General features: G+C 44.5%; 1 long non-coding RNA gene across 1 annotated transcript in view; it reads right to left on the minus strand.

Moving 5' to 3' along the window:
- LOC115475522 overlaps positions 1 to 25,280 on the minus strand; it is a 599,851-nt gene that overhangs the window by 184,796 nt on the left and 389,775 nt on the right. Inside the window, exon 4 of the long non-coding RNA XR_003943059.1 lies at positions 10,431 to 10,487. This is a non-coding gene — a long non-coding RNA (uncharacterized LOC115475522). The remainder of the gene's footprint in view (positions 1 to 10,430; positions 10,488 to 25,280) is intronic.

The following is a 25,280-nucleotide window of genomic DNA, read 5'->3' on the forward strand; positions in this document are numbered from 1 at the left end:
AGGAATTGGGGATGACCTCCCCTGACTCCCCCCTGTGGTGACTAACCCCCTCCCACCCTGAAAAAAAACTTTAAAAACTTTATTGCCAGCCTGATATGTCATACTCGGGTCCATCGCAGCAGTATGCAGGTCCCTGGGAAGGGAGGTATGTGTGTGTCAGCAGAGGCATAGCGAAGGCGTGGACGTCCTTCTTTCAAACATTTTGGACGTCCTGAACTGCCCCCCCCCCCCACCCACAGGGACGGCAAAATTTCAAGGGAGTGGCATGGAGGAGTGGCCTAGTGGTTAGAGCACTGGTCTTGCAATCCAGAGGTGGCCGGTTCAAATCCCACTGCTGCTATTTGTGATCCAAAATCCAAATAAATAAAGGGAGTGTCGGATGCATAGCAGGCATGGACATCCTTCTCACAGAAACATCCACATTTTGGACGTCCTCAACTGCCATCGCAGGGACGGAGGCATGGCGAAGGACGTCCTTCACCCATACTCTTAAAAAAAAAAAAAAAAAAAAAAAGACGTCCCTGACAAGCACTTGGACGTTTTCACCTGGACTTGCATTTTTCTAAGGTTGTAGATGGCAATTTATTTACGGTTGTAGACGACTATTATACATGCAGCTTGTCTGCATGTATGAAGCAGTCTTTGGCAAGCGAAGAGCAGTCACGCATAATGCTTGGCTGTTCTGCACTGGCTTCCCCTCCTTAGGAAGGAAATCGTATGCAAAAGAGCTAACAATGAGCAGCTCATTTGCATGCGATTTCCTACATGCATGCCCGTTCCTTTCAGATTCGCTAAGGGGTCGGTAAAGGAAGGACTTTTTCTGTTCAGTTAGTGCATCAGTTAGTCCACTGCAGTGCCCCCTAGGGTTTACAAAAGGTTTGGATGGCTTCCTAAAGGAGAAGTCCATAGACCATTATTAAAATGGACCGGGAAAATCCACTGCTTATTTCTAGAATAAGCAGCATAAAATGTATTGTACTGTTTTGGGATCTTGCCAGGTACTTGTGACCTGGATTGGCCACTGTTGGAAACAGGATGCTGGGCTTGATGAACCTTTGGTCTGTGTCAGTATGGCAATACTTATGTTTTAAGAACATAAGAACAGACCGAAAGTCCATCAAGCCCAGTATCCTGTTTCCAACTGCAGCCAATCCAGTTCACAAGTATCTGGCAAGATCCCAGCATAGTAAAACAGAAATAAGCAGTGGATTTTCCCAAGTCCATCTCAATAATGGCTTATGGACTTTTCCTTTAGGAAATTATCCAACCCTTTTTTAAATCCTGCTAAACTGCTTCAACGAATTCCAGAGTTTAATTACACGTGGATTAAAGAAATATTTTCTCTGGTTTGTTTTAAATTTACTACTTAGTAGTTTCATTGTATGCCCCCTAGTCCTAGTATTTTTGGAAAGACTAAACAAGTGATTCACGTCTACCCATTCTACTTCACACAGTATTTTATAGACCTCTATTATATCTCCCCTAAAGAGCCCTAGTTGCTTTAGCCTTTCCTCATAGGGAAGTTGTCCTATCCCCTTTATCATTTTTGTCACCCTTCTCTGTACCTTTTCTAATTCCACTAGAAATGTGGCAAAATACAAAGGCATTATAATATTCTTATTTTTGTTTCCATTCTTTTCCTAATAATTCCTAACATTGCATTTGCTTTCTTAGCCGCCACTGTACACTGAGCAGAGTGTTTCAACATATCATTAACGATGACACCTAGATCCTCTTCTTGGGCGGTGACTTCTAATGCGGAACTTTTCATCACATAGTTATATTTTGGGATTCTCTTTCCCACATGTATCACTTTCCACTTACTCACATTAAACAGCATCTGCCATTTGGATGCCTAGTTTCCCAATCTTGTAAGATCCTCTTGCAATTTTTCACAATCCTCTTGTGATTTAACAACTTTGAATAACTTTGTATCATCAGCAAATTTAATTACCTCACTAGTTATTCCCATCTCTAGTTCATTTATAAATACGTTAAAAAGCAGCAGTCCCAGTATAGACCCCTGGTGAACCCCACTATCTACCCATCTTCATTGAGATTACTGACCTACTCTCTGTTTTCTATCTTGTAACAAGTTTTTAATCCACAATAGGACATTACCTCCTATCCCAAATATTTTCTCCTGGCCTCTCTAAAAACCCCAGATAACTTCTTTTTGAAAATCAGCTATAAGGTATGTCCAGTAAAATGCAGTCAATCTCATTGGCTATTTAAATACCACTCCTGTGGTTAGGCTTACTTTTCTCCACATTGTATTTTGACTCCATTTAGATTGCTTGCATCCCCAGTCTGGTGAGATCCTCCTGCAATTCCTCGTAGTCTGCTCATGTTTAATTACTTTGAATAATTTTGTGTCACCTACAGATTTGAACACCTCAATCACCTTTTTCCAGATAATAAATAAATTGAACACTAGCCCCAGTACAGACCTTTGGGAACTTCATTAGTCACGTCTACTCAGTTGGAAAATTAAACCGTTTGGCCCTACCTTCTGTTCCTTTATCACCCTGAAGGAAGTTTCACAGATATCCAGAAATCCAAAAAAGGAAGTCTCATAGACTAGTAAATTTATTTTAGAAGGCCCAGATTCATTACCTTGTTAAATTCATCCTGATAAAATTTTACATTTTGATCTTTTTCCCAAAAAGAAAACACACACTAAATCTGTGATAAAGTATTTATGAGAAATTAAAATGTCCTTTTTTTTTTGGGGGGGGGGGGGGGGGGAGGAGTCTATTTGTCAGAAAGAGAAGGAGAATAAAATTTGCAGTACAATGGCACACAGCTTCCTCTGGAGTTACACTTTCAGAAGGAGGAAAACCCCATGGGGATAGTTCTCATCTAATTACTCATGAAAATGTATCTGTGTTACAGAACTTGCACCGCCCCATCAGCAATGTGATGCAGTGCTACCCTGCATAAGATCCTAGAACCAAAAAGAACTCTACACCAGCCATCCAGTGGCGTAGCCACAGGTGGGCTTGGGTGGGCCAGGGCCCACCCATTTATGGCTCAGGCCCACCCTACAGTAGCACGTGTTTAGTGGTAACTGGTGGGAATCCCAAGCTCCGCCAGCTGAAGATTTTCCCCTGATGGTAACGAAAATGCTACTCTCCATGACACCGGCACCTGCGCATGCTCAGTTTTCAGTGCATGCCTGCTGCCAAGGTGGAAAGAAGCGTTTTCCCACCAGCTGAGATAAATTTTTTTTTTTGGAGGGGGGAGGGCTAGAACACTTGGTGCCCACCCAATTCTTGCCTAGGCCCACCCAAAATCTGTTGTCTGGCTACACCCCTGCAGCCATCTGAGAAACTCAGGGGTCAATATTCAAAGTGATTTAAGTGGCCAGAAATGGCTCCAGGCTGGTTAAATCGCTTGTCCGGGGCTAACTACGCATAGACTTAACCAGACAGTGCCGCTGAAAATGCCAAGGTAGCACCTAAGCTAAAATTGGCTACTTTGTGGGCCAGGGCTGCTGAGAGGCTGAGCCGGGCCCGGAGCAGAACCGCCCCCCCCCCCCCCCCCCCCCCGCAGCCAGACTATAAAAATTGTGTGTGTGGGGGGGCCACATTTTGCCCCACCTCCCTGCTCCCCGTTGCAACTCCACATATCTTGGCTGGCAGGAATCCCCAAGCAGAAGCCTTCCTCCAGCGCTGTTCTCTGCTGCATTGCCTGCCCTGCAACTGCTTTTCCGCTCGAGTCGTGCAAGCGCAATGTGAGGGGGAAAGGCAGGCCACAGAGAAGGCAATGCGGTGGAGAACAGTGCTGGAGGAAGGCTTCTGCTGGCGGGGCTTGGCGACCCTTGCCAACCAAACCTGAGGCCCTGAAGCCCTGTGTCTACTCCTCCCCAACCTCTGGTGGCCTGGTGCCGGAATTTTCTCTCTCTCTTGCTCCTGTCAGGACATGATCACCTGGGTCCCGTCAGGAGCAGGAGAGTGACAGACCCTGGCGCCGGGCCCCCTTGGAGGCTGGGCCCGGGTAATCTTGCCCCCACCCCTCTCGGCGGCCCTGTTGTGAGCATTCCAGGGTTGAGTCGGCAGTTAGCCGTTTAAGCACCAATATTCAGCCCTTAACTGGCTAAGATAACCATATACATAGGACCAAATAATTGCACTTAACCGGCTACATTTTAGCCAGCTGCGTGTGTGTCTAGATATTCAATGCCAGAGCCCAGACATGGCCTGGTATTGAATATTTGAGAATAACGCCAGCGGCGTTCAGCAAAACACTGACTGCCGCCAGCTGAGTATCAACCCCTCAGATGTTAGAGGAAGATGGTCACAAGGTTCATGTCCACCCATTTGTGCCAGCCCATTGGGGTGGGGGCGGGGGAGGTTTGGGTTATTTTATAAAGAATTTTCCATGTGTAAAACATTGGGGCTCTTACAAAACCCAATAACTGTGTATATTTACATGTGCGCCATGGATGGGACATATTTTAAGCAGAGCTGCAACGTATGCACATATTTCATAAAATAATGCATATCCACACATACAATACATTTGCATTACTTACACATTCTTCAGAGCACTGTTTCTCTACAGCTGAGTGGGAGTCCTCCACCTACAGTCCTGCCAGTAGGTGGTGCTGTTTCACTATCACATTTTCAATAGTGAGGAACAGGCAAGCTCTGAAGGACTCCAGGGAACCTGCCTGTCCCTAGCTATTGAAAACACATTATTGAAACAGCAGCCCACACTGACAGCAAATTTATTTGGAGGATTCCTGCTCAGCTTAGAGGGAACTGTGCTTCAGAGCAGGAGTAAATTCGTGTGTGATGATTTATGCATTACTGGGGCTGATTCTGGGAACCTATATTATATAAGGACACATAGGGACATATGCTGTCTTTGTAAAATAGGTGTACAATAAGACATTTGACACAAGCATCCTGTTATAAAATTATCCACTGAGGAAAGGTCCAAAGCAATTTACCCAAGTAAACTGGCCTATCTGAAAATGCTCTCCTCAGCCCTGCTAAAAGTACATTCAGGTTTCCTTTGTGTGTAAACTCAGTTTTCAAAAGTTGACATGCTATTCTGCACTCGCCTGACCACCCACACACAAACAGGAGGTGCAGAACACACAAGACAACTTTAAGGTGCATACCTTGTGGCTGATAATTTTCAAAATAAAAGAATGCAGATGGTTTCCATTTGAAAATTAGCCAGAAGGTATGCATCCTAAGATATGCCAACTTTTTGAGAAAGAAAAACCCGACACCTACCCTACTCCAAGTTCCTCTCTTGCCTTGCCCATGCCCCTAACTTATCCTTCCCCCATGCCCTGCCCCAAATCTTTTACCACACCTACTGTTTACCCTCCACTTCCCCAAACCTCTATAACCAACTGTCCACCCTAGGGTTGCCCTTTCAGAAGAAAAAACTGCCACATGCAAATACATTATCTTTTCCCTCCGCTTCCCCCTTCCCAGCATCTCTCCCTCTCTCTCTCCCCTTCTATGGTCTGGTCTCTCACTCTCTTCCCTCCACTTCCCCCCACCCTGAGAGTCCAGCATCTCTCCCCCTTTCTTCCCTTGCCCTTCCAAGTCCAGTATATCTCCTCCCTCTGCTCCCCCCTGCAGGTCTGGCATCTACCCCTTCCACTATACCGCTGGTCTGGCATCCCCTCCAGGGTCTATAATCTCTACCTCTCTCCCCCTCATCCTGCAGGTCTAGCATCTCTCCCTCTCCTGCTCCCAGGTATCTGGTATCCTCCCTGCTATCCCATTGTCTGGCATCTCTCCCTCTCCCCCCCCCCCCCCCAGCGCTATGGGTCCAGCACCTCACTCCCCTCCCCCGCAGTCCTCAAAAACCACTGAAGACATGCTACTTCCGGCTGCCCCCCCCGGTCTTCTCAGCTTGGTCCCACCTTTTCTGATGCAACTTTCTCTGTGCGGGATCAAACAGAGAGAAGAACTGGGGCAGCTGTCATTGGCTTTAATGTTATCTTTAAAATGTAAAGCTATTACTTCTCCATTTTTACACATCCTTTCCTTTCTGAAAAGAATATATCCTCTTACAAATGCCTCTTAGTTTTGATTACCTATGAACTGTGTTTCAGTGACTGCAACCACATCAATGTTCTGTGTTCGGTGGCTTCTAACTCAATGATTCTGTTAGACAACATGCAATTGTATATATAATTTTCCACTCCCCCCTCTGTTTCCTATTTATTCATTCCTAGAAATTGCATCAGTCATTAATCCCTGAAGACTCTTGTCCTTTTCACCCATAGTCTTCTAATTTCTATCCACTGTTTTATTTGTTTTAAATCATAATTAGGCATGTTTTGCACTGAGAAAAGTAAAACATTAAAAGGAGTATCTACCTGTTTTATTTCAACTGCATTAAAATGAATAGAAGCATAATTTACAGACAAAATTGAGAATTCAAATATGAAATTCTGAAGACCACTGAAAAACTATGGCCAGGCAAGACAGGCAGTTCATAAGAAAACAAACAGAATGACATTTGCAAAGCAAAAGCAGTTCTCATGATGCTGTTTCATGGGCAACCAGGACCAGGGCTGCTGAGAAGAGGAGGGGCAGGGGGAGGAAAATTCACCAGGTCTGGCCTCTAAGGAGGGACCCAGGCTTGGGTCCGGTGCCAGCAAGCTTCTTCCTGCCTGCTTTCCTGCCTGCGTGCCGCCCAGGACACAGAAGACTGCATTAATGTGGTATCCAATCATCCGGCTCCTTTCTCACGGCACGAACAGGAGCAGCACAGGAGAGGATAGAGCAAGGGAGCAGACAGAAAGGTGCGGGGGCAGCAGCCCAAGTGCGGGGGATCGGGGGTGGGGGCAGCCCTGATTGGGGGGGGGGCACAGAGAGGTGTGCGTGCGACCGTCCAGTCCTGCCCCGGGCCTGGCTGTGTCTCTCGGCAGCCCTGACTAGGACTTCGCCCTTCTTTGTTTTTTTTTTAAATTACATTTGTACCCCGCGCTTTCCCACTCTTGGCAGTCTCAGTGCGGCTTACATATTATATACAGGTACTTATTTGTACCTGGGGCAATGGAGGGTTAAGTGACTTGCCCAGAGTCACAAGGAGCTGCCTGTGCCTGCAGTGGGAATCGAACCCAGTTCCCCAGGACCAAAGTCCACCACTCTAACCACTGAGCCACTCGTTTGTGTTTTATATGCATGCCTGTTTGATCAGGAGCAACAGACCACTTTTGTTTGAGGAAGGCCAAGCTTAGTCCCCAACCCCACCCATGCCCCTCCCCCTGCTCCATCATCTCCCCTTCCCTTATCTACTATCCTATAGTCACCCCACCCATCACTATGTCCAGCATCCTTCCCTACCTCTGAACACCCCCCCCCCCAACAATGTTGCCCAGCATTCCTCTCCTCCCTTCCTCTGTAGTCTCCAGCACTTCTCTCCCTCCCAACCCCCTCCCTCCCATGGTCTGCAGCAATTCTCTCCACTTGCCAGCCCTCCCCCCCTCCCAGTGACGTATTTAGTGTCTTATCTTCCCCATCGGGGATGGCAATACTCCAACTGGCACAGCATCAAAAGCACAGAGGCAGGCAGGCGTGGGGTCTTGACCATCTGTGCAAGCTCAAGGCCTGCAGGCTCCCTCCCCCTCCAAACTTCCTATTGAAGAGGAGACAGAAGCTGGCAGGCCTTGGGCATGCGCTGATGTTCAAGGCCCCGCATCTGCCAGCCTCTATGGAGAGAGAGAAAGATAAGCAGCATAAAATGTATTGTACTGTTTTGGGATCTTGTCAGGTATTTGTAACCTGGATTGGCCACTGTTGGAAACAGGATTCTGGGCTTGATGGACCTTCGGTCCGTCCCAGTAAGGCAACACTTATGTACTTATACAGATAACATATGTACCTAATACAGCTTCAGGAGGCCACTGCTGCTCCTTGAAATTTTGGACAAGTCATTTAACCCTCCACTGAATCAGGTACAAAACTTAAATTGTAAGCGCTCCAGGGACAGGAAAATACCTACTTGAAACTTGTCTTAAAATGTTATTGAGAAAGGTGCCATGTAAATCCAAATCCAAAATCCAGTACCAGGCATACTGTGAAGTAATACAAAACACTACAAGGGGACTTCCATTAATGCCATCATCATGATGGCAGCCTCAGCCTGAAGCTCTGTCTGAGCCCCGACTTAAGGGCCATCTCTGCTTGGAACAGGAAGTGATATCAGAGGGGATGGGCCAGCAGTTGCGAGGATGAACAGAATGACCCCGCAATTGCTTTAGCTTTGTTTTGCTGCTGCTGTTATTCGTCTGGAGAAGCAGCGGCAGAGTGTCAGGTGAGAATGGGGAGATCCTGCTGTGCCTGCTGTGCTTAAAGGAAGCGCCGATTTTTGGGAGTGCCATGGTACTCGTGGCTCCTCCCATTCTGATGCCTATGTTTCTGACAAAGAAAGATAGTGGGAAGTAGACCAGGCTGCCCAGGAACAACGCAGAATTTTCTATTAATGATAAAACATTTATTATGGAGACTCGACACAGACCTGTGTTTCTGCAATAAGCCAGCTTCAGGAGTCTTCATATAATATGTGTGAAACACAAATGGGTAAATGGTGGTTGTTAACAGTGGATGAGAAAATGGTCTTGAAAAAGACCTTTATAGAGAAAATGAGATGGTGGTAACAGAGAGCTATCTCTGCTCTCAGAACTTTTATAGCCATGATAGGTTTTCCCTTCTACAGTATCCTCAGCAGAACTCAAAAACCAACGAACGGTACATTCAGAATCAGAAACTTATTCCTTATGATTGCAAGAATATCAGGCTCATTTTCGAAAGAGAAGGACGCCCATCTTTTGACACAAATTAGAAGATGGGTGTCCTTCTCACGGGGTCATCCAAATCGGTATAATTGAAAGCCGATTTTGGACATCTCCAACTGCTTTCCGTCGCAGGGACGGCCAAAGTTCAAGGGGCGTATCGGAGGCATAGCGAAGGGGGGACTTGGGCGTGCCTAACACATGGACACCCTCGATCCATAGTGGAAAAAAAAAGGCGTCCCTGACGAGCACTTTACCTGGTCGTGTTTTTCTTACGACCAAGGCACAAAAAGGTGGCCGAAATGACCAGATGACCACCGGAGAGAATCAGGGATGACCTCCCCTTACTCCCCCAGTGGTCACTAACCCCTTCCCACCATCAAAAAACATCTTTGAAAATATGTCGTGCCAGCCTCTGTGCCAGCCTCAGATGTGATACTCAGGTCCATCGCAGCAGTATGCAGGTACCTGGAGCAGTTTTAGTGGGTGCAGTGCACTTCAGGCAGGTGGACCCAGGCCCATCCCCCTCCCTACCTGTTACGTTTGTGGAGGAAACAGCGAGCCCTCCAAAACCCACCACAAACCCACTGTACACACATCTAGGTGCCCCCTTCATCCATAAGGGCTATGGTAATGGTGCACAGTTGTGGGTAGTGGGTTTTGGGGGGACTCAGCACACAAGGTAAGGGAGCTATGTACCTGGGAGCAATTAATGAAGTCCACCCCTAGGGTGCCTGGTTGCTGTCCTGGCATGTCAGGGGGACCAGTGCACTAGAAATGCTGGCTCCTCCCACAACCAAAGGGCTTGCATTTGGTTGTTTCTGAGATGGGCGTCCTTGGTTTCTATTATCGCCGAAAATCAGAAACGACCAAGTCTAGGGACGACCATCTCTAAGGATGACCTAAATTTCAAGATTTGGACGTCCCTGACCATATTATCGAAACGAAAGCTGGACGTCCATCTTGTTTCGATAATACAGGTTTCCCTGCCCCTCCATCGGGATGTTTTGCGAGGACGTCCTCAACAAAACTTGGGTGTCCCTTTCGATTATGCCCCTCTATGTTCTTCTGTTCACGTTTTCTTTGATTTTTTATTCTTCCCCGTTTCTGGCATTTATATCCAGACGTCTTCTCCATCCCATAAAATGCTCTGTTCATTTCCTTGTTTTTGAACTTTTAGAGAAAGAAGTGAAGACTTAACCATGTGTGTGCATGTGAACATCACCAGCAATGGCTCTCATCTCCATATGCTGCCATTAACAAGCAGGTTCACAGAATATAATTAGCAGTTAGGATTACTATTCATTATAATACATTGAGCTAGGTTTCTTTATTTAATAACATCTTCTCAAAATGTATTTTAATCTAACTTAAAATTTTAAAACCTGATTTCTTGTCAAACTGATTTTTTAACTACCCTGCCCCTAATTCATTACATCCATGTGTTAAATACTGTAACCCCCCTCCCATAAAGAGTTATTGGGTAGGTATTAAATACTATAACCCCCACCCCACCCCCCCACCAAGTCCCATGATTTCATTCCATTTATTAACCTGTCAGCTTTTATCAGTACTGCCCAAGGAACTGGACTGAAAGTTCTCTTTTCTAAATTAGCAAGAATTAGCAAGTCAATGGACAAAGATATACTGTACTTACCATTCCTTGTAGGATGTGTTCCACCTCTATTCATCATCTTCTTCTTGGAATTCTACACTGTGATCAAAAGAAACAAAACTGTGTTATAACTATTCATGCAGGCATTATGTTCACAAAATGCTGTATCATTCCAAACTACCTTAGATCCAATTCTATCTGGCCCAGCTGGCTCCAGAAGAAGCGTTAACTAGCCCAAATGACTTGGAGTTTGAAACAATATACCAGCAAAAGACTGAAAGCATACTTTTTTTCCCCACAGAATATTCACAATGGATACCTATGTGATAGATTTACACACAACGGTGGCAGTACGTGTCAATACATTCATTGTGGATATTTTGAAAACTAGACTGGTTGGTTAGGAAGTACTTGAGGGGAGAGTTGAAAACCCTTGCTCCAGATTATATACACCAAAAAAAAAAAAAAAAAAAAGACATTGCTTGTTTCTATGTTTATTTAATACTCGATATACCGCCCAATTACTAGACTTTGTGAGTGGTTCACAAAACTATAAAATATCAAGAGGGAAAATAAATACAACAAATGATAAGAAAGTGACATAAAACAAAACTAAAGAAGCATCAAACAATAACAAACCAGCAGCGACTCTGCCTCGCTACCAACAACGTGCAAAATCAGGAGTCAAGGGAACGAATTTGAAGACTATTCAAAAGCATCCATAAACAGGAATGTTTTTAGGTTCTTTTTAAATACGGCCAATGATTGTTCCCTTTTTAGAGGTGTCTGAAGGGCATTCCACAATGAAGGCCCGGAAACCCTAAAAATGTTCGCTCTGATAGTATCCAAGCCAATAATGCGGAAAGATGGAACTATCATAAGATTTTGCTGGAGGGAACTCAGGGTTCCGGAAGGATTGTAGAGGATCAGAAGACATGATAAGTATTCTGGAAACCCCGAGATAAGAACTTTATAGACTAGAAGGAAAACTTTAAATGCGAACTGGTAACCAGTGTTCTTCATGCAGCAATGGGGTCACATGGACAAATCTTTTGGCTACAGTTATCAATTCGACAGCTATGTTTTGAACTATTTGCAACTTTTTGATATCTGAGGCTTTGATACCATTAAATAAGGCATTACGAGAGGTCAAGATGACATTTATTATTTTTTTATTTTATTAGGATTTATTTACCGCCTTTTTGAAAGAATTCACTCAAGGCGGCGTACAGTAAGAGTAAATCAAACATAAGCAACAGACAATTACAGCAGTAAAAATATTCAAATAACAACACAAAGTATGGAATAGTATACTATTTACAATGTCAACACAATATATAATTGAACATTTTAATAAACATAAAAGCATGCACTAGCACTCTCAAGGCTGATGTGAGCAGATGTGCACAGAATATAGTCTACATGGCTGGAAGAAACAGTGCTGAACCATTAATGATGTGCATCCAGTGAAAGTATGATGCTGTTGAAGTTGAACCCCTTGGATTGTCCAAGAAGGACCAGAGAGCACACAGTTTAAGGCCCCACCAGTCAATAAATAGTACCTAAGCTATTCTATTTATATGGTCACGCTAGTGTATTTCAAAATTGTGTCTAAGTTACAGTGCACAGCTCACATGTGTTTCAGTGCATATCAGCTTTACATGCATCTAGCATGCAGTCATTCATTTCTACATGGGTGAAAAACACTATAGGTCCGATATTCAGCAGGCAGCTATCAGCATTTTGAGGACCGTCACCAGCATTAAACCTAGAAATTCAATGCCGGGCCATATCCAAGTACCAACATTGAATATCCGGGTTTTCAGAGCTGGCTAATGCATAGCAGGTTACGTCCAATAATCAGCACCCAACCGGCTACGTGTTACCGCATAAAGATAGGACTGAGTTTTATATGGTCCTATTTATGCAGTTTAACCTGGCTCGTTAAGTCCTGAATATTGGTACTTAATCATCCAAGTGCTGACTCCGCCCCTGGAATGCCCCCAAAATAGCTGACTTTCAGGTTTTTTCAGTTGCACTAACCGGTTAAGTGCCGCTAAAAATTAGCAGTTAGTTCCGAACAGGTGATTTAACCAGCCAGGAGCCATTTCCAGCCAGTTAAATCGCTTTCAATATTGACCTCTATAATTTTTCCATATTCATTTTCATGCACGGACCAAGTAGTACATCAATCTCCTATACCTAAGAGGGCAAAGGATCCACATCCAGGGCTGCTTTTATGGTGGCCCTGACCTGTGGCAGTAACAGCAATAGCTGACACAACCTTCTCTTGCTTCGCTTTGTTTCCTTTTGTGGCTTCCATCTGGCTCAGATTTACTTTCGCTAACGAATTTTCCAATCCATTTACACATTCATTTTAAGGCCTTTGAACAACTTATATATAGAAAATCCAAGATACATTAAGGACACCTCTCATTTTGAGAGCTGTCTATTACTGGGAAGCTCCACAGGTATAAGTTTATTTTCTTTTTTAATTTACTACATGCCAGTTCTCATTTTTAAACAGCTCATGCAAGTTGAAGACAAATTGTTACTGGGCTCGAGCTCCAGTCAGTCACTGATCCAGATCTAATCCGACTCATGTGTCATCATGCTCTCCTTCCTACTTACTTCGGCTTTCAGCCTTTGAGTCAGAACAAGGGGATACTGACAGCACTCAGTTCAGCAGAATCTGGTTCAAAAGACTAAAGCCTACGTAATTCCTCTCCTAGGATGGACTTCCAACAGTCACGTTCATGCTTCCATGATGCACGTTCTGTGTCAAAAATTGTAAGAGAAAGTTGTGCTTGGTGATAGTCAGTGTAGCCTGTACAAGTGTGGGCTGCACGGCCGGTGTTAGGGGCGGACAAACGGGGTAACTGTCCTGGGCACCCATGTTCAAGGGGGCCCCAAACCGGCCTGAAGTTGAAAGAGAGACTGCCTGCAAACAAGATTTGGGGCTCCCTCCTTAGCGTCTGCCCTGGGCCCCATCATGTCTAGCACCAGCCCTGGTGGGCCGCAAGTAGTATACAGCAGGCTACAGTCAGAGGAGCTAATCTGTGTAGAAGGTGAGAGTCCATGCTCCTTCTGCCCAAGTGGATGCAAAGACGTGAGACCCCTGAGTGAACAGCACTGCAGGGGCTGAGTGATGCAGCAGACAGGGACGTCTGATTCTACCTGTTGAAGGAAGGGGGGTGCTGGGAGACCTGCACAATGCAGCTGGTGTTGGGGGGGGGGGGGAGGCAGACCCTAAGGCCACACAAAATAATAAGGCAATGCTGGAGTAGGTGACCATGTAGAACAAAGAGGTAAAAAGAGTACAAGAGTGGGAGAGAGAATGATTAAAGAAGGCCATGAAGGACAGACGTGTCATGACAACAACTTGAAGGTAGAAGGGAAGCCACAAACCTACGGTGCAGAGGAATGTGGAGAGGACCTCACATACTTCATCCAGTTGTACACACACACACACACACACACAAATACATATCCCAGCTGCTCACACACCCTAAACCAGTGGTTCCCAAACCTGTCCTGGGGGAACCCCAGCCATTCAGGTTTTTATGATATCTGCAATGAATATTCATGAGTTAGATTTGCATGCTCTGTCTCCCTATCCTGAAATCCTGACTGGCTGGGGTTTCCCCAGGACAGGTTTGGGAACCACTACCCTAACCATTCATTCACAAACGTAGAACCCATCCAGTGTGTGAATGAACGGTACGGCAGTAGTTCGCATATACATTCCCCCTTACTTATTCCCAGACACTTGTTCAAACACCCCACTCAGGAGGTCCTTTTACAAAGGCACAGTAGCATTTTTAGTGTGCGCTAAACGCTAAAGACGCCCATAGGGATATATGGGCATCTATAGTGTTTAGCGCATACTTATTTTTAATCCGCCTCTGTAAAAGGACCCCTCAGTGACTCAGACATGCACAGAGGCCACAAAGAGGGGCATAATCGAAAGGGACGCCCAAGTTTTGCTGAGGACGTCCTCGCAAAACGTCCCGGCGAAGGGGGGGGAAACCCGTATTATCGAAAAAAGATGGGGTGGGAAAGAAATCAATAAAATGAACCACAGGTGTTTAGAAGAGGAACAGATCTCATATTAACTAAATAGTACAAATATCCCAACATTTTAAAATGAAGTACCTGCAAAACATTTTATAGATTTGAAACAAAATAATGTTTGTTCTCTTCTTTTGATGCTGTCTTTAACTCTTCTTTTCGGTTCCTTTTGATGTGGGACAGTTGCCACCAGAAGAGAGTCTATACAAGTAAAGAGAGTATGGGACGAAGTATTTTCTGTCTCGGAGGGGCCTGAAACTGGAAAAATACTGGATGCTGCTATGGATCTATTAAAGAAAAGAAAGAGGGCTTACAGGGAAAGAGAAACAAAACCAAGAAAAAAAAAATAAAAGAGAGAAGAAGACAAGAATATGATTTAGTTTTAAACTGCTTCGCCTAAGTACTGTTTCCATTAACGATGAGGATTGATGTTTATATTGTCAATTTATAAATTGTTTTTGTAAGTGTAAAGTGGCTGCTGATTCCATCAATTCTAACAATTGTATAGTTGCCCAGATCCAAATTGCTCTCAGCTGAAGTGCCATTGTAACCTGTTAAATGCCTCCTACTTTTAAGAACATATATCTTTCTTTTCCATCTAAAACATGTTGAAAGACTAGTGTTATGCTTGAATCACATTAAGCAGCATGGCTCTAAAGGTTATAAAATAATTTACACCCTACAATTGCTTAGAAACATACAAGAACATTGTTATAGAGGTATGATGCTAAACTAGTCTATTGGAGTTCTCAACAACAATTTTTTTTTTTGGGGGGTGGTGGGGGGTGAGGGAATTTAGTTCATCCGTATTCAGTGGAAAATCAAGGCAAGCTCTACTCAGGTCCACAGAGAGCTTACATGCAAGCGTTAGATTTACTAAAATGCATTAGCAGGTTAACTCATGCTAATGTTATTGATGGTAAACAGGTCCGACTGTATAAAATGGAATCTGTAGTAAATAATGTCCATTAATGTATGCTGGTGTGCAGTAATGCATTTTGCTAAATCTAGCCCTCAGACAGTGGAAGGTAAATTGACTAGCTAAAGGTCACAAGGAGAATAAGAAGAGATTTGAAGCCTGGCATTGCGGGCTCTCAGTGTGCTGCTCTAACCACTAGGCTACTCCTCCACACCTCCCCTGACTGCGCCTTACATGGAAATGAACTATTTCTCAACGAATGACTGAAAATGAGTATTTTTGTGTGTTGTCCCATCTATATGAAGTCACCGCCAAAAGAAACATGGGTCAATTCTGTTCTACTGACTTTTAGGAAGAACAGGTAAACATGACTGTTGGTAAAGGCATTTGGATCTCTATCTCTCTTGAAGTCAGGTGAGAAGAATGTACTACCTGTCTAAATGAGGAATAGGGCAGTTATGAAACTGACATTTAAATACTTGAAAGCTATACTACACAAACACATCTTTTTCAGAGACAGAAGAGGTACAAGTAGAGGATGTGAGCTGAGGTTGCAGGAGTAACATCAGGAAATACTTTTTCACAGAGAGGGTGATAGTTGCCAGGAAAACCCTCCAGGTGGAGGGGGGGGGGGGGGGGGGAAACAAAAACGGTGATGAAATTCAAAAACATGTTGGATAATCACAGGGGACTCTGGGCACAGTATTCAGAAAATGCCAAGCCCCTAAATTTATGGTCCTAAGTTAGCTTCCTAAATTTGTGTCCTATTTTCAGCTGAAAAACTTCATCACCACTCAGGATTTTATAGACCTCAATCATATCTCCCCTCATCCACATCTTTTTTAACCTGAAGAGCCCTAACCTATTTAGCTTTTCCTCATACAAGTTCCATCCCCTCTTCTTTGAACCTTTTCTAATTCCAGTATATGTTTTTTTAGATACGGCGACTAGAAACGCAATACTCAAGGTGAGGTCGCACCATGGAGCAGTACAGAGGCATTATAATATTCTTGGTCTTGTTTTGCATCCTTTTCCTAATCATTTCTAGTATCCTGTTTGCTTTCTTGGCTGCCACTGCACAGAAAATGTCAGAATATTGTCTACAATGACACCTAGGTCTTTTTCTTTAGTGCTGACCCCCAAGGTGAATCCTAGCATCAGGTAACTATGATGTGGATCACTTTGCATTTGTCCACATTAAATTTCATCTGCCATTTGGATGCCCAGTCTTCCAGTTTCCTAAGGAAACTTTGAATAGTTTTGTGTCATCTGCAGATTTAATCACCTTGTCGTTCCTTTTTCCAGATCATTTATAAATATGTTAAATAGCACCGGTCCCAGTACAGATCCCTGCAGCACACCACTATTCATCCTCCTCCACTGAGAAAAATGGCCATTTAAATCTACCCTCTGTTTTCTGTCCAATAACCAATTCCTAATCCACAGAAGGACACTGAATCCTATCCCATGACTTTTTAATTTTCTCAGGAGTCTCTTGTGAGGAGCTTTTGTCAAAAACTTTCAGAAAATCTAGATACGCTACATCAACCGGCTCACCTCTATCCACATGTTTATTCACGTCTTCAAAGAAATTAAGCAAATTGGTGAGGCAAGACTTCCCTCAGCTGAACCCATGCTCTGTCCCATTAAACCATGTTTCTCTATGTGTTCCGTAATTTTATTCTTTATAATAGTTTCCACTATGTTCCCCAGCACTGAAGTCAGGCATACCAGTCTGTAATTTCCAGGATTACCCCGGAACTCTTTTTAAAGATCGGTATTACATTGGCTACCCTCCACTCTTCAGTGACACACGGATCTGTGATCTGCACCCAAACTTGTGTGCCCAACTTTGGGTTACCTATGCAGAATCTGGAGATAAGTGCACACCAATTGTTTGGGGTGTGGCCAGCATGTGGAAACAAATGAATATGTAAATTAGTGCATAAAGAATCTGGTCACTCCTCCTATTGAGGAGATTCTAACTGAAGCCCTACTACCTGCACAAGTGAAAGTTAGTGCACTTTAAGTACCATGTGCTCACTGTATTAAGCAGTCCATGTGAGAGCCTAAGTGAAACCAGGATCTTCAGTTTCTCTTGAAACCGAATCTGCGACTGAAATTGGTCATTTGGATTCAGCAGAAACCAAAACCAAACCGGTCCCCACAACAGCTGCACTCGACCAAAAAAACCCTACCTCCCGAGCATAGCCCCCTCCTGGGCCTACCTCATTGTTGACAGGTAGTGGGCGCAGGAGCATCCCCACTTGCTCCTGTATATGGCCAGTTCCAGTAGAAATAGCTGCCAAGACTGCCATGGGAGGTACTGACAGCCCGTGCTGGCTCCAATCTCAAAATGGCTTCCAGAACCTCCCACGGCTGTCTGGTAAAGCTGCCACAGGAAGTCTCAGCGGCCATTTCTACTGAGCAGTGGCATAAGGCAGGAACACATGGAGCTCATTCCTATCCCCAAAGAGGCCATTAGACCACCAGGGCTTCTTCAGATAAGTCCAGGGAGGGCCTATGGGTGGGATGGGGGTGGGGGGCAGAGACTGATTTTACGGGGAGCATGGAGTTTCAGTTTCAGCTGAAAACACACTGGTATTTTTGGCCGAAACCCGAACCCAAAATTCAGTCAGCCTCTAGTCCATGCCCATTCTCTGCCCATAGCCTGCCTAGTTCCTACACCTAACACAATATGTAGTTAACCTGCGAATTAGTGCATGCAAATGGTGATGCCACTGTGATAGCTGTTAGGTGTTAGGTGCAGTAGCAGTTAAAGCTCCCTGATTTGCGAGTTAACAGCTTAATGCACTTTAGTAAAAAAAAAAAAAAAAAAAAAAAAGAGAGCCCCTTCAGATTTTTAAGGCATATGCTCTTAAGCTAATTTTTATGCAGGTTCTCAGGTGACTTTCCCATTGAAGAGGTAACACTTAACTAAAACAATTAAACATTAACTGCAAGCAGCATGGCAACAGTTTGTAAATGTAAAAAAAAACAGCATATTTTGATGGGCAGGGAAGACATTTTATCTTGGAGGAGAGAGGGAGTTGACCTCATGGTTTTCTTGTAGCTCACGAACAGGGCTTGGATGGAAACATCTGAAAACTACGTTCCCCAAAACAACATGTTGCCATATATCAGAATTTGCAAGAGACCTTCTTTATTCCAGCAGTGACAACAATATCCTGTGATAAATGAAACCCAGAAGCATAAATCTACAAACTGAAAGGAACAGAATCATTCAGTTTCAGGCACTGTGCCAGACAATTACAAGAAGTTATTATCCACTTACACTCATCCAGGGTAGGGTTTTTTCTGCTCTACTATTTAGGGTGGGAGAGGAGTCAATATTGTACCAGGCACTAATAAGTTTTTAGAGAAAAAGAGCTGAAGGTGTTGTGATTAGGGTAGGATTAGGTCTTACATCAGCTAACATGTTCCACAAAATCTCACACCAGAAAGAAGATGGGGTATGTTAGAGACAATGCGTGAGGTCAAAGTTCAGGAGTGAAAGGGCACTAAATTCAAAAATCTGTATATAGTCAAAATACTGTTGTCCGTTCACCCATTTAGATGCCAGAAATGTAGCAATGCTATATTGTTGTTTTGAATATCTAGACAAATGTTGCCCCAAGACTGGAAAGCGGCTCCTCAGGATTTCACACAACAGCAAAAGAGCTCCTAAGAAGGAGTGTATGTCAACGATTTCATGGCCTTACTACCAGGGTCAGCTTAAACAAAGGCCGGACTAGGCAGCAATCTAGGATGGCAGCTTCTGTTGAAATGCAAAAAAAAGAAAAAAAGAGTTGCACTTGAAGCAAGTGGCTCTTATAAAAAAAACTCCGCAAGGGTATGTTCATGAAAAGTTGGTGCACTGTAAGATAGCACCCCCTTATATACAATCTGCAAATAGCTGGTCCCAGGGGCTGGAGCAGGAGACCCAGGGGATGGACTGGGGAGGGGCTAGGTATTTTCTCCCCCCACCCCCACTGAAGTTACATTATACCTTAGCTGGCAGGGTTGCTCAAGCCCTGCCAGCTGAAGAGATTCACCGCTGGAGCCCCCGCCCATGCTGTCATACTGGCAAGGAAGCCAGTGGGTGCTCTAGCCTCTGCCGCTGACACTTCTGCCCATGCTCAGTTAATGCATTAACTGAGTGTGCACGGAAGTTGTTGGCATCGGTGGTTGGAGCACCCTGTCGACTGCCTGCTGCTCAGGCAGTAAGGATGGGGGCTCCAGCAGTGAATGTCTTTGTCTGGTGGGGCTTGAGCATCCCCGACAGCCATAAATCTGATGCTGCAAGTTTAAAGGGGGCTTGAGCCCAAAGTGAGGAGCCTAGGCCCCCGAGGCTCTCCGGTGGTTACATCACTGAGGGATAGATGGTTCTCAGGATGGGATCAAGTACCTTGGCTATCTTTATAACAGGTAAGCACAGTCTGTGAATCTGGGCACTGGGTGTTCCTGATAAATGTAGTGAACAAATTCCTCCCCACAAGGCAGTGGCATAGCCACAGGTGGGCCTGGGTCCATCCACTTAGGGCTCAGGCCCACCCAACACCAGCACACGTTTAGCTGTAGCTGGTGGAGATCCCAAGCTCTACCAGCTGAAGACTTCCCCCTGATGGTAATGAAAATGCTACTCTCCACAATACTGGCACCTGCGCATGTTCAGTTTTCAGTGCATGCCTGCTGCAGACTGCCAAGGTGGAAAGAAGCATTTTCCTGCCAGCTGAGATGTCTTTTGGTGGTGGGGGGGGAGAACATTTGGTGCCCACCCATTTCTTGCCTAGGCCCACCCAAAAGCTGTTGTCTGGCTACGCCCTTGCCACAAGGGCTGTGAACAGTGCCTCTGCAGCATCCATAGCCCAAACCAGCCAATCTGGAGAACAAAGTCCTGGCCCTGCAAACAAATCTTGTTCCTTTGTATGGAGGTTCATATTGCTGGCCCTGAGCCACCAGTCTGGCCAAGAAATGCTTCACAGAACGAGCAGAGATCAATCAAAGAATGTGCAGAATCGCTCCATGTCCTACACACCCTGAATATCTCTACAAGCTGTGCCAAACAGGTTGCAGTTTGCCCTGGATATTTTCCACATAACCCTTTACAACAGATGCTGTTCAGACAAAACTGTCTGTCTGACACTATTGATCAAGAGAAGGCAAACAGTGGAGGTGAATCAAATTCACTGGGCCTTATTCAGAAAGAACCTTCACCCTTTAGTACCTATGGAAAAAAATATTTACTGAATAAGGTTCATTCAAGCTAGAATTTTATAGATATTCAAAAATTATAAAAAATAAAACGAAGTAAAAAGCAATAGTTACAAGACGTACTAAAACAGGGCCCATGCAAAAGCTATCAGCTACTCTACTAGTTCAGAATTTATGACTGTCTTATCTTGAATAATAAGAAATGCTGTTATCTACTTCTATAAATGTAGCTTAGCTACCAAAAATATCAGGGCCAGCTTAAACACTGGACCAAGTGAGCACTGGCTCAGGGCGCTAGTGATAAAGGGCACCAAAATGCCCAGCCTCTGACGCACCTGGTCCAATGGTTAAGCATTCTCTTTCCCCCACCCTTCTCTCTATGGGTCTAGCATCTCTCTCTCTCTCTCTCTCCCTCCCTCCATCTCCTCCCTCAGTGTCTTTCCCTCTCTTTCCCCACCACCTCCCTGGCCCAATCTCTCTATCTCCTCCTTCTGCCGCCCCCCAGTCCAGCATTGCTCCCTCTCCTCTCTCTCTCTCTCAAATCCAGGCGGTCCAGAAAACTTTATGTGGGTTGCCAGCAACAGTAGCATGAAGACAGGCTGCCTTCAGCCAGCCCCTGGGTCTTTCCTCTGCCACATCCTGCCCACAGAAAATTACATCAGAGGAGGTGGGTTGTGCAGAGAGGACCCAGGGGCCGGCTGAAGGTAGTCTGTCTTCATGCTGCAGCTGTCAATGCATGTAAAGTTTTTAGGACTACAGGGAAAGAGAGAGGAAAGGGAGCAATGCTGGACCCACACAGAAGGGGTGAAGAAGGATGCCACACCCATGGCAGACAGGTAGTGGGGGGGGGGGGGGGGGGGGGGGGGGGGGGGGAGAAGAGGCTGGCTGAAGGTAGTCTGTCTTCATGCTACTGCTGTCAACCCATGTAAAGTTTTCAGGACTATGGGGAGGAAGAGAGGGGAGGGAGCAATACTGGACCCATATGGAGGGGGTGAAGAAGCATGCCAGACCCATGGCAGGCAGGTAGTGAGGGGGAAGGGAGAGAGAAGAGGTTGGAAGGGAGCCAGAGAGGATGGAACCACCAATGCTGGGGAAGGAGAGGAGCCACCAATGTTGGGGGGGGGGGGGCAAAGCAAGTTGGCTCAGGGTGCCACAATCCCTTGAACCAGCTCTGCAAAAATCAATAGAAAACCAGAAGGGAAAGCATACAGAGATATAGCTTTAGGAATGCTTTCCAACACAGACTTTTTAAAGGGTTATGTGTGGTAGGAGGGTGTGTTTATGGCAAAGGTGGGTTGTGAGGGAGAATAGGAGGCACAGATCTTTGTGGGGAGAAGAGATGATATGACGTGTATGGACAGTTGTGGGTGAGTGTAGGTGACCTTCTGAAAAACATTTTATAAATAAATAACTTGTCAGTTGAGTGCAGCCAGGTTGGGGGGGGGGGGGGGGGGGGGGTGGGGGGCACAACCAGCTGCTCCAGTTATTTCTCCTGTTCTCTGTCTGATTGTTTGGGTGAAGCTCCTGGAGGGTGAGAGAGGGGTTTTTGGAATGAGGCAGCAGACAATATTCTATAACCTCTCACACTTTTCTACAGAAAGTGTGTGGGTGGGATGGGGGGGTACAGCCTCGGTTCTTTGTTACAGGTTTTCAAAGTCATCCAAGAAATTGGCATTTTCTTCCTACATTCTAATTCTATGGGTCCCTTTTACCAAGCAGCGGTAGGGTTATCACCTGTGGCAAAACAACACTATTGCAGGTGCCCAGCAGTAGTTCTGAGTTTGCCATGCGCCGTTTCTTGTGCTAAGAAAAAAAATTATTTTCTGGCACAGGGGGCGGGGAGTAGGCATTAGGACACATTGCTGTGCGCTGCCTGACCGTGGGGTTAGCCCATGAGCCTTTATCACCTCTTAAATATGTGGAGGTAAGGGCTCAGGCAGTAAATGGCCGTACATAATTTTGATATTAGCGCACAGCCATTAACAACTCCATAGAAAAAATGTCTTTTCCCCATCATGGTAAAAATGGCCCTAGTGAGCAACAATTCCAGGTGACAAAACTACCACAGGCCACTTTTTACCACTGCTTGGTAAAAGGGCCCTTAAATTTGGCATATTGTCATTTCTTTTTGAAACATTATTGCACCTATGGACAGACACATAGAGAGAGGGACATCAATTCTTTTCAATATGCCATATTTTAGAGTATAAAGGAACCTTTTCAAGCGCACTAGGACTTCATGAAGTGGTTAATGCATATTTTTTTTAAATGGTAAAAAAAATCTGTTAAATAGTAAATACAATTAATGCATGGTAAATCCCATGTTATATACCTGATATGAATTTTATATTGACGACAAGAAGGGAGTGGGAAAGGGCAGGGAAGGGGCAAGGACAACTGCACAGATATTAATAGCAAGCCAGGCAGTTACTGTGGAAATGAAACTATATCTCCAGAGATGAACTTAACTTCTAAACACAACCATGGAGGATTTGCTGCTAATGTGTATTAAGTTCTTCCATCGTTATGCATTGATGGCAAAACCTTACTATAGTTTACATAAGAAGAACATAAGAGTAGCCATACTGGGTCAGACCAATGTTCCATCTAGCCCAGCGACCTGTTTTCCAAACAGTGGCCAAGCCAGGTCACAAGTACCTACCAGAAACCCAAATCCTGGCAAAACTCGATACTACAAATCCCAGGGCAAGCAGTTGCTTCCCATGTCTGTCTCAATAGCAGACTATGGACTTTTCCTCCTGGAATTTGTCCAAACCTTGTTTAGTAAATAGGTCCCAAAAATACACAGGAAGAACACTGAAATAAGGGTGTGTGGCAAATAATCAAGGAGACCACGTTTCACGGATTTACGCAAATGTTTGCCTTAGCTTTATTTGGATGTTAAAGGCTGTATCTTTGTAAGCAATCCACCTAGGTGGAAGAACACAAAACTCCCACGAAGTAAGAAGTAAAGGCAAAAAAGTGGGAAGTGGACCAATGACTCCAGGAAGCTGTGGTAATGGTAGTATAAGATGAATAAACTGAGTCTACAATAAAGTTTATTCATCTTATACTACCATTATCACAGCTTCCTGGAGTCATTGGTCCACTTCCCACTTTTTTTGCCTGTACTAAAGACTGTCTCTTTGGCAACTACCATATACTGCTCTGAGAACTAAAGGATACGTAGGAGGGAGTCTGAGAAGCACACAAGCAAAAGCAAGCAGCCAAAAAGAGCACAAGGAGCCTTCAAGAGGGGGGGCGTCACGTCAGTACTTTATTGATAAGACCTGGCACGGTCCGTGTTTCGGCGAAACCACCTGCGTCAGGGTTCTAGTAGCCGTCTCAAACTTCTAATATATCAATCAATCGACAGAGAGATGCAGTCATGCAAAATCTTGAAAACAAGACACCAACAGTAGAAAAACAGTAGAAATGCTCAACAAAAGTTTCCTGAAGAGTAGCGTTTTAGTCCGCTCAATTGTTGGTGACTTTGAGGCATACTTTCAAAGCACTTAGACTTACAAAGTTACATGGCATCTTATGGAACTTTGTAAGTCTAAGTGCTTTGAAAATGAGCCCCTTTGTGTGTTTTCAAGATTTTGCATGACTGTATCTCTCTGTCGACTGATTGATACATTATAAGTTTGAGACTGCTACTTGCCCCTTGATGAAGGTGATTTTACCGACATACGGACCGTGTCGGGTCTTATTAATAAAGTACTGGTTGCTTGCTAAGGACAAAAGGCCATCTCTGGAAAGGGAAGAACAATAGTTTGCAACACTATTTCAAAAGGAAACAAACTGCCAAATGCAACTTGCATATTAAATGTGGTCAAATAAACAGTTAACCACAACAACATAATATTAGCTTTCCTATAATGACTATCTAATTTATATTACCTCTCTAAAATAATTAAAATATTTATTTGGTAGTAACAAGTCTTCAACCTTCCCATGGAAACCATGGCAGTCAAGGGTTCTGGGTCTGACAAATTCAGAAAGCTATCAGTAAGCACTGACTGTACCAATCTTGGCTTTGGAGTGGAAACCTAAAACATAAGAACTGCCTTCAGTAGTCTTTGCTTTGATATAGAATACTGAGGAGTTGAAGTCAGCACCAGCACCCTATAGAAGTGTGAAGTCATCTCTGAGCTGTTTTCCTCTGGGTCCATCTGCTAGCCGAGGGGCATTGTGCATTCATCTGAACTGGTCTGGTAGAGTTCAAGGAAAGGAAATTAACAGGTAAGTCCAAATTCCCTCTTATTGGTATGTTGTGAACCACTGTGGTATATAACAAACAGCGGTATATCAAGTTGTGTAATAAGCATAAACATAGTTAGGAGACAGAATATTATACCTTTTATCTTCATCCCTCCAAGCACTAGCTATGCACTCAGGAGTGCTTCTCAATTGCTTTACCAAATACAGATGAAATACTCTGATGGAATGAAAGGCCTCTTTGCATTCTGTGTGTTGCAAAAAGCTGACGAGACACAAGGCCTCAGAAGCTCATGTTTATCATAAACCCTGTAACATCATTTAATAAGCTACGGATTATTACTGTTTAATTTTAGTATGTGTAGCAATGTTCAAAGTCAACAGAAAAGTTTGATACCAATAAATTAGTACATTTCATACAGCCACAACAGATATGAGAATATATTGTTGACACATTACTGTGAATG

Source organism: Microcaecilia unicolor, chromosome 1 (genome assembly GCF_901765095.1).
Source record: "Microcaecilia unicolor chromosome 1, aMicUni1.1, whole genome shotgun sequence".
NCBI lineage: Eukaryota > Metazoa > Chordata > Amphibia > Gymnophiona > Siphonopidae > Microcaecilia > Microcaecilia unicolor.